Source organism: Plectropomus leopardus, chromosome 3 (genome assembly GCF_026936395.1).
Source record: "Plectropomus leopardus strain MGB_pleo_1.0 chromosome 3, ASM2693639v1, whole genome shotgun sequence".
Classification (NCBI taxonomy): Eukaryota; Metazoa; Chordata; class Actinopteri; order Perciformes; family Serranidae; genus Plectropomus; species Plectropomus leopardus.
In genome coordinates this window covers 31,347,324-31,363,802 of record NC_142178.1, presented here as the reverse complement: position 1 = coordinate 31,363,802, position 16,479 = coordinate 31,347,324, and the positions used below count along the sequence as shown (strand labels likewise).

The 16,479-nt window shown below is 39.9% G+C and overlaps 1 protein-coding gene across 8 annotated transcripts in view; it reads left to right on the top strand.

Annotated features, from left to right (window-relative positions):
* The window catches only part of tenm3 (teneurin transmembrane protein 3), a 496,888-nt gene that overhangs the window by 253,994 nt on the left and 226,415 nt on the right, over positions 1–16,479 (top strand). The window contains exon 1 of one of the 8 annotated variants that reach the window (XM_088073278.1): positions 9,439–9,979. The exons of the other annotated variants lie outside the window; for them this stretch is intronic. The gene's annotated coding sequence lies outside the window, so the exon portion shown is untranslated. Of the gene's footprint in view, positions 1–9,438; positions 9,980–16,479 lie in introns of those variants that run through there. 8 annotated transcript variants of the gene reach the window in all.

Sequence of the window (16,479 nt, the reverse complement as noted above, 5' to 3'; positions counted from 1 at the left end):
GTGAAGCTATGTGAGAGTGTGTATGTATGTGTATGACTTTTTTCCGTATGTGTATGCTTGTGTCTGGGTTGCACTCTCTAGTATAGATACAGCAATGAATATGAGTATTGAATGCATCTCACATTATTACAGATATTTGACGTGTTTAAATCCACCCTAAAATCAACCCCTTTATGCAAAACAACATAAAACTTTAAGATTAAAATTGGGCATATTCACATTTATATTTAACGCCAGCAATGCTGCAGTCACTACAAAGTACTTTAATTTCTTTATGTGACTTAGACTTTTACACCTGTACATTCTGCTGATTTTTTAATTATTTGTGCTTTATTGTAAAATTAAATCACTCAAAAACATCCATAAGCAAGATTTATTCTATTTTATTTTATGTCTGTCTACTTTATTTCTCTTTCTCTAGTAATTTTTACACAGAGATCACACTGTAGAGCCACTATTAAGTCCTATCTTTAAGCCACCTTTGCATTTTTTATACAGAAGCAAACAACAGCAGCATCGTGCTACCTCAATGTGTGACTCCAGACAGCATGACGGCATCCTGGAATTTAAAAAGGCATGACAGGCCTGATATATAATACAACAGTGTTGGCCTGCCATGTGACATATAACGGATGCATCAGCAGTGCTTTCTAAATTATAATAGTTCCATAATATGGCAATAGCAATCATTTATCATCCCGGTTATATAGCGAATAATCTCGTTCTCTCCTTTCAGGTTAAGGAGCATCTGAATCTCATTGTTTTTCCAATTCGTAGGCATTTTCAGCCGCTGTTCTTCATCTTTAAATAAGCCGCTAACTGCTGCTCGCTGCTTTTTAAATGTCGTGGCTGTGGGTTGCACACATAACATGTACTGAAAATGTCACACCCATCCCATCCATGGTCCCGTCCTGCCAGCTGTCCCTTATACGCAGAGATCCATTCTGCACTGTTATTACCTCTGCTGCCACCTTAAAGGCGAAACAACTCTGTCCTCCGCTTCTGGGATTGAACCTTTTATTAAAAATAGTGACGCCGATTAACAGCATGAAATTCCCACCTTGAACGGGAAGTGTAAAGGGGGCTTCTGTGTTTCTTTGCCCTGTGCATTTTGCAAACACACACACACACACACACACACACACACAAAAGAGCAGGAGATGGAAATTTAAACACTCTTTAAACAAGGTGTTCTGTTACTCACTACATAGACTAGCTGTAAATTTATGTGATGTGCACCCTAGAAAAAGCTCTCTCTCTCTCTCTCTCTCTCTCTCTCTCTCTCTCTCTCTCTCTCTCTCTCTTGCTCTCTCTCACACACACACACACACGCTTAACCTATGCTAGCTGAGCATGACATTCAAGGGTCTCTGTCCCATGCACACACACACGTGGGCCTTCCTTTGAGATGGAGGGTATGTGTGTGTTCTGTTTTTAACATTTTTGTGTTTGGCATATTTTCATCATGTGACTCTGTAAAGGTAGTAATCTGCGTGGGTTTGTGCATGCTGTTCTTTGTGTGTGTGTGTGTGTGTGTTATAGTATGTTGTGTTTAAACCACAGGTGGGTAAAACAGCAGGTCGCCATCATTTATCCTAAATGGTTTAGTCCACCCCCATATGATCTTAGTCATCACTGTTATTTAGAATGGGTTGCGCAGAGGTTGACAGGGTAATGTGCGCACACATACACACATGTATACACACACACACATGTAGGCTCCTCTCACTTGCCCACACACACAGCTACAGGGTGCACTGGTCAAGATGATTACTGTTATTTTGTAGTCTGGCCAGGAGGCTGAAATGTCCAAACTCATAGTAGCTCACACACACACACACACACACACACACACACACACACACACACACACACACACCACCACAGTGAGAGGGAGTTACGCTACGTTATCTCACCATCGACTCAAATCCCCTCATACTGAATGAAGGATTAAGAAAAAGGAGAAAGCTTTCTTTTCTTTTCCTCTCTTTCCCTCCCTTCTGCTGGTTTAGAGTTCTCGCCTCATTGCTTTTTTTCCTCTTTAATTCACCAGTTGGCTTGTTTAAGCCACTTTTTCTCAGTTTCTCTCCTCTCTCTTTGTCTTTTTTTCTCCCTGTGTCGCTCTCCCCCGTTTTCCCCTCACACTCCTTTCATTTCCATCTCTCTCTTGCCTTCTCTCTCTCAAAGGTTGTGAACTTGCCCAGCAGGGGTCCCATACAATGAAATGAAAGAGCTTAGGGACCCGTATCACACACACGCTCCTACACACATACACACATTTAAATGGCGGGAACAGCTGAACTTGCACTGAAACATACACACCTCCCCCCTCTGTCTATCGATCACACACACACACACCACACACACTTTGAAGGCCTATAGAGTCTATATTGTGTGTGTCAGTGGGGGGGCACCAGCAAATACACTGGTGTTAGAAAAGCCTCACTGCTGGAGGGATGAGGATTGAGGAGAAAGAAAAGAAGAGAGCTGTCCTGCAAGTCCCAGCCTCTCGCTCCAGCTTTCTCTATCTACAGGGAATTGGGATATGAAATAGGTCAATGGAAGACCATGTTTTTCTCACTGAAGTCTGTATTCAGTGTGGGGAAACATTTGGGAATATTGAGATTCAAATGTAATCTCTTCTTGAGAGAGACTTCCTTTTGAGACACGGACTCTGAGGCAGAAAATCAAGGATACAAGAGATGAGTAAAACACCTCACAGGAAGGTGAAAGCATTTATTTTCCATTGGTCAGGCATTTAAGGTCAAACATGCAGAATGTTATCATTATTAATTTTAAAAAAGAGAACTAAAAGTGGTATGTGAAACTTTTATTCATGTCAGGTAATCTGCATAAGTGCCAGACCTTTATACTGATGTGACCTTCATGTATTGAATGTTCAGTAACATATTAAGTGAGTAAATATTATGCATTACATGCATTTCTTGCTCCACAAACACATTCTTTATATTCAAGCTCTGACTGTGGCTGTTGTTGAGCAGTTTGTCAGCATAAGTGTGAAGTGGAAGTGTTACAAATGAGGACTATGGCAACGTGGAACTGGAAATGCATCACTATCATTGAGGCTTTACACAAGGGGAGATTTACGTATCTTCATGACAGCTGGAAAAGAAAAAGATAAAATGCAAATTTTGGAAAAAGTTTGGACGAAGTTGGAAACTTTACATTTAGATATTGTCATGTAAAACATCAGCTTCTCATCAGATGTGTTCATGCTTGGTAGCACCACAGTGTGCAGCCAGACAAGCTTTTAGGGACCCCCTGCCTGCTCTACGAAGCACAACATTACATTGGTGGTTTAGTGGTAGAATCCGCCATGTCTTAAAGATCCAGTGTGTAGGACCTAGAGTGATGCACTAACTCAAATGGAATATTGTATATTAAGTATGTTTTATTTAGTATATAATGACCTGAAAATAAGATTCATTGTGTTTTTGTTGCCTTAGAATGAGCCATTGATGTCTACATAGTCAGCAGATCGTTGTCTATGGAAATTGCCCTGTTTTTTTCCCCATGAAACAGTTTTATTCAGTGTTTTTATAGCTTTAAATCACCTGGTCTGTTTTTTGGGGAGGCCTTTTGAAGAGGAAGAGACCTTTGCACATAATTTGACTGCCAGTAAAAACTTTCTGAACAGCTGGATCAGAAATAGGGTGACCACACATTAGCAGCTGCTGGACGAGTGACGTACCAAAAGGGGGGGAAGGAAAACCACTGATTTGTAATGTGAAAATGCTTTGTTTGGTGTTTTTTTACTGGTTTTAATACCTGGTCTGTTTGTTTGGGAGAGGAGGAGGCAAGAAAAAAGTTTCAGCTGGTTACAATCAGCGTTCCTCACAGCGAGATACCACTGTATCCTACTAAATCTTACACACTGTTCCTTTAAGTGATGTAGCCTTGCAAACTCCTTCATCATGTAGAAAGACAAAACCATGTCCTTCTGACCACAATGCTTAATTGATGATTTGGTTTAAGGCATGACAGGAGACCCTGGCTTGTTTTACGGCCAAAGTTTGTTACCCTCTGTCATACGGATGTAGAACAGTAAGACCAAAGGCTAGAGCAAGCATGAAATCAATTAAGTTTGTACGACGTGTCGTATGACCGTCTGTCTGAAAGTTAAAGTGTTTATAGCTGTTCCAAATGGCCAAACTCGAAGGGGGAGCGTAAAGGCAGCTGTCAGAGAGACGGGTGAGGCGTGATGACGTTCAAATAAGGACAACAGTTCACACAGTCTCTCCGTACAGGCACTCATGGGGTTGCACTTGGTTGTAAACACAAAAAGTGACAGAGGTAGTTGATTGAAAAAAAAGACACAATGTCACACCTCTGCACATCTGGCTAATGCTGCGTGAAGTGGACGGTGAGGGGACTGCGGGGTGTCTGTTTTGAAAAGTTACAGAAGTTGCAGATTATAACTGATGATTTATGACGTTTATAGCTGACATTGGAAAGGCATTTGGGGGAGGGGGCCAGAGGGGAGTGGACCCTGGCCAGTGAAAGACACATGAAAGCATTTACGATGAAGACAGACAGATTGATAGATAAATAAAGAGATGGAGACATGGAGATAGATCAATAGTCAGAGAGACACATACATACATACATACATACATAAGTTTATAGGTACAAAGATAGAGTTGTGGCAATTGTAAGGAAATATGTAATAAAAGCAGTAGCATTAAGGATTAAGGATAACGCTATACTTAATATCCTCATCTCCTTGCCAGTGGCCTTCATGCCAAAATCCATATTCCATTAACCTCCATGGGAGATGATTCTTACATCATTAGCTTGTGTGTATGTGTGATGATGATGATGATGATGTATAGGTTAATAAAATATTTAGACTGTGTACAGTTCTATCGGTCTTGACTAAATTAATGCTTTAGGCATGAGATTATTTATCTTTCTATTTCAGAGTCAAATAAGCTCATAAAATGGACTGCCTTAATTGCATGACAGGAAATAAAACATGCATCATACGTTTCTTTATTGATCCATATTAATGTCATGCTGTATTTTTTCCCTCTTTGCCCCCTATTTAATATCATTAGATCATTCGTTTTTATTTTTATTTGTAGAATGAATTCTTTAAGTCAAGCTGAAGTTAACATGCTTTCTTTGCTAAGAAATGTAAGCTATATGTGCACTGATTTATGGTCAAAATGATCATTACCAGAAAAAAAAACTTAGTTCATTGTTGTGCAGTGACACCACCCCGTACACTATTGTTCTCAAGGGGGCATGAACTTTCGCTACCCATTGTGACATAGATGCTTGGTGCAATATCTGTTTGAGCAGCAATGGTGGCCCCAGAAATTTTTCATTGGGGTGTCAAAAAGGGGCTGCTGAAAATCCTGCGGTGGCACACTAAAACCAAAAGCCATGACTGTATTCAAGGAATTCTATCATGCTGTTTAGGTTGAAAACTATGTCAGTATGAGAGTTAAGGTATCGAATACTGATATCCTTTTTTAATTTTGTTCTAGTTTGTACAGTTTTTTTCCAATCCAATCCAAATTTATTCGTAAAGCACTTTTGAACACATCAGAATTGACCAAAGTGTTGTTCATCAATAAAAATAATTTTTTTAAAAATGCATAAATATCATAAAACACAACATAAAAAACTGTTTACAAAAAGGCAATAAAACCACAGGGTAAATCCACAAAACTGTCAACTGTCATGCAAGTTCTGAGAAAGCTAAAGAGAACATATTCGTTTTTAAACGAGATTTAAAAACAGGCAAGGTGAGGGCTAGTTGAATCTGGGGGTGCAGCTCATTCGTTTTTTAATGTACATAGACTAATATCAGTGCAGTTAATATCTGAAGTTAAAAAACAATCCTATTTATGGGTTTGCATGTGTTAGACAATTCATTGTTTTTCAAACAGGCTGGTTGTCCTTTTCCTTAAAAAGACAGGTCAGTCACATGCTCATTTATGTCTCGTAAGTTGTTGCAGCATTTTTTTAGGTTAACACCAATTGTTGCGCAGATTTGGTGCAAATTGAAGTAGTTTTTGCCACCGGATTATTGATTGAAAGAACCTAGAGGAACACCACAGATGCTGTGATGTGGTTTGAAAAACTATCTAAAGAATTCTAAGAATTGCATATTTCAGCTATTGGATGCTGAGCACTTTTGTTCTGGAAGCTGCTAAGAAACACCCTTATAGTCGGCATACTCATGGAAGTCATATATCCTCTGAATGCTTCGGGTCTCTTGTTTGTGGTTGTAAAGTTTCATGAAGCTGTGATTATTCTAGAGGTCATAATAGGTCATTTTATACAGTGAGGTCATGTTTCAAAAAATGAAGAAGGAAAAAACTACGGTGAAATGGCTACTGTGAAGACTACCAGTGGTCCTCTTGGGACGTTTTGGTCCTAGGTTTAGCAGCAGAGCGGGCGCTCGTTTTCACAATGCTCTCTAGTACATGCAGCTGTGGACACAGACCCAGGATGAGTCCAAGTGAGACAGAGACAGCTGCCCAGAGGAAGAGAGGCTTTGCCCCGGTCAGGCTCTAAGATAACGTTATCATCTTCATTCTTCTGTGGTGAATTTACAGCTAAAAACAACATATACGATGCAGTCTTTTGATTTTGTTTGTTATTTAGTGTCGCCAAAAAATGCTCACTGACACAAGTTAATTGGGTAGTAGTTAACAACTAATGCCCTATGGATTTGTTGAAAAAGGGATTTAAAAAATAGTGTAGGACATTTTTCCAGGCAGTAGCGTACATCACAAGTTGACAGCACTTCTCAGAGAAGCGCCCACTCTCAGTTGTCAGTCAGCAGATGCCAAAGGAAATGCCCACTCAGAATCTTAAAGGCTTAGATGTTTTTGTCAAAATTAAACTGTTTCATCATCCCTTTAAAAAAATAAAATTGCTATTTTTTTATATATAATCTTACTCAGAAATTTAGGAGAATTTAGAAAAGTTAAGGGAATGCTTAATTGATTTATAACCTCATTTTCCTGTATGAGTCATTAGGTCACATAGTCCATAACGTCCGTAATTGCAGCAAAAGTGAGTTGTCCATCTCGTATTGTGTCACACCATCTGACCTAGATTTGCTGAAACCACAGACTGTAGAAACCTCCTCAAAAAATTTTAACAGTGCCACAAAAACACTGTGTGCAGTGTGCAGTCAGCATGAACAGCACATGGTTCTTGAATTTCATGGTAAAGCATGAACCCAGCCCTTCGGCCCATTACACGCTCAACAAAAGGGCTCATACTGTAACCCAGGTGTATGGCATACACAAGCCTTCTGCTTCCATAGCAAACATAGAACTCGGCTTCCTCGGAGCCTGGACGGAGCTTAAAAACCAGTAGTGCACAGAGGGGAGGCATAGCTGCAGTGGACGTTGCAGCATTCATTGTGATGCAAGTTTTTGACTGAGCGCACCTTAACATAAATCTTCCTCTGTGTTTCCCTCTGCGCTCCTCTGCGACTGCATCGTAAAGCCTAACACCTGCAAAACGTATGTGGCCTTCACGCTTTGTATTTTCCGTCATTTGCCTTTTATCACCCAACCCGAAAAAAAGAAAGCTATTGTCAACTTTAACCGGACTTGGAGTTGTATAACTTGTCAATGTCACAGCTTGTCCAGAGAACACCACACTCACTGAGCCTTTTCACTGAACTCGGCCTGCCTTGGTGTTGTTGAAGCGGATGTTTCTGTATCGACGCTCTCTGTGTGATCATCCCCTTATCCTCCGGTGGCATTATGCTCCGTCTCTTGTGCAGTAAAGTCATCCAAACTGAGCTCATGTTGTTCTGTCGATCCTCTCTTTGGAGAACAGGAATGGAGGACATTTAAGTGTTCTATAAAATGTTAGAGGCATTCGGTTACGTATGTGTACGTGTGTGTGCATGCTTGTTTGTGTGAGATAACACAGTGAAAAGGCTGCCCATGTGTGAAAGAATGGAATGAATGTCAATTTCCTTCCAGACGATATCCTCAGTCCCTTGTTACGCAGATATTACTAGAAGGACTTACAGCCATGCACGAACTGTATGTGCACATGTGTGTTACTGTGTGAATAAATTCTTAGGAGTGGGATTTATGTATTGTAAAGGTTGTTTTGTATGTTGTCATTTATATACATGTTTGTGAAAGAGGATCACCCGACAGACTGCTCTCTATGTTATTTTGGTGCATTGTAATTTTTTTTTTCATAGTAACGTTTAGGCTTAAAAAAAGTAAAAATGTCATTTTAGGCTTCTGTTACATTTACACCCCTTCTACACTTACACTTCAATTAACTCAAAAATACTAGTGCATCATAGAAATAATCAGCCAAAGTTTTTAAAAAATTACGCGAAAAGGAGAAATATTTATAATTACAGAAATTATTTATACTTGGTTTTAATAGACAGTTGCTATAATATTACAAAGCATTTAAATAATTTACAGTACAAATTAAAATAATAAAATATAATTTCTCTTATTATTCTGCTAAAGAAAACAGAAACACACACAGCTGCAGCGAGCACTGTCGACTAAGGACCACATACGCCATTACACGATATGCACACACACACACACACACACACACACACACACATACACACAGAGCTTTTCTTTGCTGTTTGCACTCATCACCATCAATCTTTAAACACACACATCCACACAAATACTTAACAGAACATTTAGCTATCCTTGTTCTTCTAGGTTATTTTATTTATTTATTTTTTATTATTTTAAATCTAACTGTCAGAAATGCATCCAGTATGACACAAATTGTGGAACTCCGAGTGTGTGTATCTCAAAACACACGTGTGTGTCCTTGTATAACACATTAATGCCTGCGTATGTCTGCCGAGTCCCTTTTAGTTAAGCCTAGTCTCCCCCTTCTTTTTCTCTCAGTACCTTTGGTTTATACAGCTGCCTCTAAACCTAACTACACACACACACACAGACACACGCAGACACAGACACACACACTCCACATAAATGTGGGTGTGCATATGTGTGAGTGTATAAGAGTGAGACAGAAAGAGGGAGATCATGTGTGAGCGGCTGAGAGGTGTAGTTTCTGTGCTATGAATACATATGTGGTCGGGAAATCGGGGAGATCAGAGCGAAAGAATGCAGAGAGAGGGGGAGTGTGTGTAAGTGAGAGAGAGAGAGGGAGCAAGAGAGAGGGAGTGCCTCTCGCCCCGGCCCTCCTCCACGTCTCCTCTCACTCCACACATCTACACCTCCAGCCTCCAAATGCCGAAATCTCCTCCCTCTCTCCCTGCACTCCTTTCCCCCTCTCACTCTCTTTCTCTCTCTATCTCACTCACCCCCCTCTGTGTCAACCAATCCTATTCTTCCATCGCTCCCTCTGTCCTCGCAGCTCCGCCTCCCTCCTCGCTCAACCAGCAAGAGAGCTTCAAACTTGCAGAAGCAAAGAGGGGGAGAGAGAGGGAGCGAGGCAGACAAGCACACACACAGCAGAGGTGGCAGAGGCAGGCAGGAGACGGCACACACACACACACACACTCAGAGAAGCAGCGGCAGGCGGAGAAAGGAAACAGAGTAGGGAGTAAAAGAATAGAATTCTGCATTTTCTTTAACTGACAGGAAAGAGAAAAAAGAGGAAAAGGAGGAGAGAAAGCAGGAGGTTTGTGGGGTTTTTCCTGCAGTGTTTTTCACTCTCCATCCCTCACTTGGAGCGCAGAGGCTGGATGAGAACAAGAAGTGAGAGAAAAGACAGAGGCAGTCCCACAGATAGAGAAAAGAGAGAAGCGAGAACAAACCTCAGAAAACAGAGCTTGCGCTTTTTATATCCTCTCCAAAGAAGAGAGAGGGGGAAAGCGGCGGAAGATAGAGACGGAGGTGTGTTATTATTTCCCCCCTCAGCTGCAGGACGACTCATGCGTGCCTGAAAGGATCCTATGTGTTTTTTGGGAGCATTAACCCTTTAAGCCGGGCGACACTGGAGTACTCACACGGACAAGGTAGACAAGTGAATTTATGTTTTTTTTTCTTTTCTTTCAAGCCACACAATGTGGCGGTGTGTGTGACTGTCAGTGTGCCTGCATGCCTTTGGGAAATTGCTTGGTCTCTAGTCAATTGCCTCTCATTGTGTGAATTCAGTGACTGAATGTAAACTCACAGTCAATCAGTTTGTGTGTGTGTGTGTGTGTGTGTGTGTGTGTGTGTGTGTGTGTGTGTGTTAAAATAGTGCCAGACTGGGGCCTCATGGTTTGATTTGGTGAGAAAGTGCCGAGAGAGAGGGAAAACCCGTCTTTGCATCTGAGCCAAGCACTGTGCATTTTATTTTCCTCTATTTTCCCTTTTTCTCTCCATCATTTTCCCACCCCCCTTTTCTCATCCTAATCTATTTTTTCAATATTTTATTTATACCCTCATATATTTTTTTTTTTCCTCCATCCACCGTCTTTGTGCTCTCTCTTTTGGCCCCAATCTCCTTTTTTTCTCTCTCTGAGTCTTGGCTGTGGTCACACTTTCCAAACTATAAGGTTAAATCAAGCGTCAAGTAAGTCAGTAAGCCGACAGTCATTTAGTCATTTTATTTTTGTTCTACTTTTGCACTCAGTCGCTAACCAGTCCGCACGCCAACCAGTAATTCAGTATATCGGCTCCTATTCGTCTAAATCACTGTCAGCTTCTCTGGTAAAGCAGCAAAGGCTGCCAATCAATTAGTGACTACTCTGTGCTACAGTCCTCTCACGGCACACACACACACACAAACACACACACACAAAGTGACACACACATGTATAAATATTTCAGTGGTTAATCATATAGTAAGCATTAGCTTCAAGGTCTGGTTTTGATTTTGAGGCCATTACGTAGGGGTAATATTCAAAGGGAATGGAGATGGGGAATATTATCTTAATTAGGGTACCAATCAATGTGGAGGACATAATGAGAAACATTCAGGACAAACTGCTGTCAGTCATAGTTGTTGGCAAAGTTACCAAAGACATTTCGGCCCCTGCATGTCTCCTTGTGACTGGTGTTGGATCTCTTTTTTCGATTTTTTTTTCTTTCCCTTCTCATACACATTAAAAATGCTGCCTGTGTCTGATGGCGAAACACAGCCCCGCTGACACAGTTCATGATGTGCTGAAGAAACAGGAAGGTTAAGAATCCTGTCAAGTCACTGATCAAAACAGGGTCGACAGCTATCAGCCGTCAGTTAATAGCATGTTTTCTTTCAAAGGCCCAACAGCAGCGTACTTAAGATGTTGATATCGGATTTACACCAGGAAGTTTCTTGTCATACTTAAATGTCAAATCTGCCCTGTAGATACAGCCTGTGAACTATGACGTAAGAAACAGCAAGCACTTAAATGAATTACACTTAATAAACAAGTTTTCATTTGTTTTTATTTTATGTATTGTATGCTATCCATGATGCTCAGTTTGAATTTATATTATAAACATTAATGCAACGTGTTTGCGCTCTGTTCTGTGAATCAAACAAGGATAAACTAAGTAAACATCAATGGGTTTTTTTTTTCATTTTGCAGACATTTGTATTTTAAAGATTACTTCAAAATTGTAACACTTTTTAAGTAAATTTACTTCTTTCTTTTTTACCTGTAGCTGAAGACAAACAGGTCAGCCCACAGCTTTGGTGCGCAGAGCAGGGATTTGTACATGAACTGGTGACATGGTGACACTGTTTTGCATTTTGTCACAAGTTAAGAGAGTTCTCATCTCATATACAGTATGTAAATTTAAATACATAAAATGTATACACACACACATATATTAATATATACACACACAAAGATAAGTACATATATAGATATATAACTTTTTTCACTTTACTTTTTACCTCATCTACTTAACTGATGATCTACAGCCCAAAAGTAAACACAAAGTCCGCAATCCGTCTTTTTTTCTTTATTATTTTTTACAATTAACTTTTTTTTTTTTTTTTTTTACTTTTACTCCTTAACTTAAACTGAATACAAAATAGAATGTGGCAAATTTATCACAAATTATACATGCAAACCCTCGACCCTAATCAACCAGTTCTTTATCACTACATACACAATTGGTCTTGGTTGTCACATCAACAAATATTAGCCTTATTTTTCTTTATATATATGTATATATATATATATATACATCCAATCTAACAAGCCATATGTAGGCCATCATTCAAATGCTGACACTCCTGGTTGATTAAATATATATATATATATATATATATATATATATATATATATATATATATATATATATATATATATATATATACTCAGCTGAATGAATGGAAAGATTGAAATAGGAGTACGTTGACACCTTGCCGTCTGTCACCTCGACAGAAGTGGGTAAACTGTATTTAACCCACTCAAAGGAGCATTAACCCTGGAAAGCATCAACAGCCCATCTAATGTGGCTTTCTGACAATTTAACGCTTCTGCTTTTAGCATTGTGTACTGTCAAAGGCATTTTGATATGGGTGTGTGTGTGTGTGTGTGTGCGCGCGCGTGTGTGTGTGGCGAGGGTTAGGGTGGCCGGACTGGGTGCTGCTGCTCAGGCACAGAAAGAGAAGACGGGCTTTAGCTTTTTGCCTAATCGCTTCCAGACACAGAGATTTGCATTCCATTGCTTACTTTGTGTGCATGCTCGTGTGTGTGCGTGTGTGTGTGTGTGTGTGTGTGTGTTTGTGTATCTTTCTCTCTCTTTTCTCTCTCTTTCAGTCTTTTCCTCTCTCTCCCCCCACCCACTGTTACCTTTTCAATTAGAAACATAAATTTTGAGATGCTCCTAAAAAATATGCGTGTGAGTTACAAAGCAAAAGAGGAAGTAGGTGATGGATTAAAGGAATTAAACTGTCACCGCGAGAGGAAAAAAACCTTAAAAACGACTGTCGATGGACAGCTCATAAAGAAAGGAGTGCAGGGACGATGGTGGAGAGAAGACCATGTGTAACTGATTAAGATTCCAGCGGGCCTATTAGGAATGATAAGACGTCAGTGCGAGAATAAAGGGGCTATAAAATTATATATCCTTTTCATATCGAATTCATAGACCGTGCTGCACAAAAGGTCAAATGGTAATTCTGCAAACGTATTTGCTTATATTTGGTAACATATGTTTCCAAGAAGCATGGTTTGAAATAGCTGGTCGCTGAAATGTGTCTGAGCGATGCTGAGAGGATGTCACGAAGTAGCAGGAGAATCTTCCCGAGTATTACAGTGGCTGTTGATAACAGATGCTGAGTGTAATACGAGTGGGTGAGATTTCAGAAGACGATGATTTGTATGTGTGTGGCTTAGAATAATAGTAAGAAAGTGTCACAGCTTTTCTCAAAACTCCTTGCGCATGTGACTAATTATATTTCACTGGATATATTTGACATGTTTGTCAAGGTGAATTTTTTGTGCACATATTTGGGGCTTTTTTCATCTTCTCTGGAATGTTTTAGTGGATTAGGAGGACTGTGAGTTTCAGACCAACCACTGTGAGAGAAAATGCAGTCAGTCAACCAGCACAGACAGCTGCTACATTCCACTGGATCACCAAATAAAGGATAATTTGGTGAAGGAGTTTACAGCAGCACATTTGTTCTGAACTGTGTGATTAAGGAGCACCTTGCTTGTTGTGATGTTCAGACGACACAAGGCCTCATACGCACATTATACTGAGTTCATAATTATTATAGTCACAACTTGAAAGAGAAAGGAATACAAAGGCATTTGAATACAGTACAGTTAATGAGTTTCTTATAAATCTTTCAATCTTTATTTTAAAATCATGGGCTGATCTGAGCAGTTTGCTTTGAACTGTAAAAGTCTTCATGATACTTCGAAATGTTGAGGTAGTAGTAATTGTTCGGCAATAACTGCGTAAACATACGAGCATCGGGATAAATCAGCTACAACTGATGTGGATAATGTGACAAACACTACTTCCATTTAAAGGCAATTACTAGCCAATTTTGAATGAATAAATTAACATCTTGTGCATGTCCGAAACCTTCTATTCGAATTGGACACATTCCCCCTATATTTAAAAAAAAAACCAAAAAACAAAAAACAGCGGTGTCAGTATCAGTTTGAGGGTCCAACTTATGGAGAAAGAAATGTAGAACCAAAGATTTTTAGAATTTAAAGGCACAACAAATTATCCAACACATTTATGATATGATAGGGGTGGGAATCAGCAGAGGCCTCATTATCGCCATACTTAAGTCACAATACAAAATTATTGCTATTTTAAATGTTATGATATGCTGAATATTGTGATAAATTATTGCAATATATTGTGATACATTATCTTTTTTTCAACTGCAAATTATGTCTCCAAAGAAAAACTGTCAAATTCTGTTTTCTTTAATAGATTTTAGTCTTTTCAACTCACTTTAGTCATTTTTATTGCAGCAAATACCTAGAGGAATAATAAATAATAAATAGTTAGTGATGTTGTTATTTGTGTAGGCTGCCAAACATTTGATTTGTATTTGCAGTGTAATTAATTTATAAAATAAAAAATTAATACGTGATGTCCATGTGTCAATACAATATTGACAATGCAAAATATCGCGATGATATGCTCTATCGATTTTTTCATCCACCACTACAGTATGATATGTAACCACAGTTTGAATAAACTCATCAGTACCAGCTGTTCATTATCTGTTATTGCATTTCAGTAAAAATATTAATATTTTGTATTCCTGTAGAGAAGGAAATTGTCAGTTTCGATTGGCTTAATTGTACAATTTGTTGTTTCCTCGATGTTCATCGTTATTAGAAGGACAACACTGCGGAGGTAGTGCGAGCGTGTTCGTGTAAGTTTCACCTCGTAGACGTGTCATTGTGGTCACAGAGTTTCAGATGAGGATTTTGCTTCTCTGCAGGTTTTATCAGATTATAATAGATGTACTTGCAGATTATGGGAGACAGTGTGTGTGTATGAGGGACTGACCGCTGGGGCAGACAATGTGACCAGCCAACCATTATATGACCTGCTGGATCCCACCACTGCTGCAGGCGCGCGCACACACACACACACACACACACACACACACACACACACACACACACACACACACACATTGGCATTTATGTTGCGGATGTACACATTCACATGAGCAATCATGCGTGAGCTGCAGGAACACACACATTGTCCTACTGCTGTGTTCCTTGTCCAGGTTCGAGAAACAAGCTGCCACTGGGTGGGTGAGTGAGTGAGTGAGTGAGTGAGTGAGTGTGTGTGTGTGTGTGTGTGTGTGTGTGTGTGTGTGTGTGTGTGTGTGTGTGTGTGTGTGTGTGTGTGTGTGTGTGTGAGAGAGAGTGTGAGTGTGAGAAAGAGAGAGAGAGAGATACGCATGTCTTGAGAGATTCATCCCGCTTTAAAGGAACTTGACTCTCCTATCTCTTCAATTTGTCATTCCTGCACTTTTCTTTCGTTTATCTCTATCACTCTCTTACACGCACACGCACACACACACACACACACACACACACACACCTATATATCTCGCTCTATGTCTCTCTGCTGCTCTCTCTCTACAAATAGAGCACTATCTCCTAGCAACAAGGCCTTTGAGAGTGATGTGTGAGATAGATTGGGTGTCTGCGATATATAGGTGTGTGTGTGTGTGTGTGTGTGTGTGTGTGTGTGTGTGTGTGTGTGTGTGTGTGTGTTTGTATGTGTGTGCTCATTTGTGCGTGTATATATGTTTCAAAGCTAGAAAGATGATGAAAGTCATCAGAGGAAGGACATCACTTTGAAACAGGAGTTATGGAATGAATGTGAGTCGGTGGCTTGCCCTTGCAAGTATAGTTGCGTGTGTGTTACTGTGAGTACATTCATGTGTAGGTGTGTATGTGTAGGTATGTGTGTGTCGGTGTGTGTATTTGTGTGCGTGCGTCCGTCTGTAGTAATTTTCCTGATGGACTGCATTACTCTAGATGGGGCTATTACTCAGAAAATAAAAGTTTCAATTATTCTTAAAATGCCCTGAACCAGTACACACACACACATGCACAGTGATATGCTGTATAACATTATTCTTCAGCTATGCATACTTGAACCGACACAGGGATTTACAATAGTTCATACACAACACTCACTGGGGGCGGCCTTAAGGTCTAGCTCATTATTTTGACCATATATTTCCTTGTTTTATTATTTTTCATTACATACAAGGGCATTTATAGTTCATTCATCATAAGAGTGGAGCAGTAATGTGTATGTATTGTGGGGAGTATTTGTGCCTTTGGACTGCTGAGCGAAAGTGTGTTCGCACCTGTTAGTGGGAATTTATATTGGTGTGTGATGTATCTCATACGTCTCTGAAAGTGTTGTCGCATATTTTTTGTCTGTGGCCGTGTACGGTATGTGTGTTTTTCAGACAGCTCCCCATGAGAGAGAGCACAGCGCCATCCCTTCTCATCACTAATTCAAAAGGACAAATTGGAAAAAACGAACGTTCTGCTTCTCATTTCAGTAGCGAAGACAAATC